Consider the following 1,276-nt stretch of genomic DNA (forward strand, 5'->3'; position numbering starts at 1 on the left):
AGTTTGAAGAAAGAGGACCGTTCTGACGTTGTTGTATGTCAATTAATACTAATTAATGTCTTTGTGTCAGTTTATTGTTTAAAATGGTCTGCAAATATGCGTTTCATATATCTAACACGTGACCTTTCCACGGCATTACGCAATTACGTGAGGTCGCGCTGGCTCGCCACACAGCCGGAGGAAGACGAGAAGTTGTGGTCCAAAAGTGCATATTTTTTATTTTTCTTGCCAAAAATGACAATCGTTTCACCAGACAAGACCCCTATGCCACGTCCGAGGTCGCCTAGAGTCCATTGAAACTGCAATTCCAAACTGCACCAAAACTGCCAAGTGCTGGGGTCCATCAAAGTCCCCCAAAATAAGAAAAATCCTGAATTTCTTTCCTCAAAAAAAACAACCTCCTCTGGACTGAACAAAGAAAGACATCAACACCCCGGATGACATGGTGGTGAGCAAACCATCTGGATTTTTTAAAAAGAAAATTGACTAATATTTTGATAAATGAAAAATAATACTATGGAAGTGAATGGTGCCCTAGATCGGTTTGGTTATAAACAAACTTTTTTTACAGGTTTGTAACAATTTGAGGGTGAATAAATGATGTCCGAATAAAATTTTTTGTAAACTATCCCTTTAAGAGCGTGACTTTGTAAAAAATTAAAACAACATTACGTTCAAACTTGGTAGTTTTGCTGAGCTGTCCGAAGACTTGCCTGTTTAAATATAGATGTAATTCATTCACAATGTGGATTTAAAAAAAAGAGGGTCACTAAATCTAAAAAAAAAAAAACTAATCTCGTGCTTGTTAAAAAAATAGCAGCAAGAAAAATCTATCACCTGACATGAAACCCAAAAGCAACAAACATGAATCAAAGATGCAGATTCTGTAAAAGTGCCTTTCATTTCTGAATCAGTACTAGTAAAGATTTATGATTTGCATTGATGTGCAAAAGCCTCATGATCATCGACACACTTGCTCTACTGTAATTTATTAAGCCGGTAAGGACATCGGTCCCGCAAAGCGTGATGAGACACGAGGCGTCTCCCGTTCGGCACGGGATTCTGCCTCCTCATCGATCTACGAAACCTCCACGAGCCGTTTACGCAAAACGAAGACATCGCACGACCTCTTCCAAACTGTGACCAGAACAATCCACGAGGCCCGTGTCCCCTTATGTGCATTCGATACTCAACCCTTACAGTGAGAAATGGATGAGGGATGTGTCATTATTCTGTCATATCATTACCCACACGACACAAACATCCAAACCTCCGC

This window comes from Misgurnus anguillicaudatus, chromosome 22 (assembly GCF_027580225.2).
Source record: "Misgurnus anguillicaudatus chromosome 22, ASM2758022v2, whole genome shotgun sequence".
In the NCBI taxonomy this organism is placed as follows: Eukaryota; Metazoa; Chordata; class Actinopteri; order Cypriniformes; family Cobitidae; genus Misgurnus; species Misgurnus anguillicaudatus.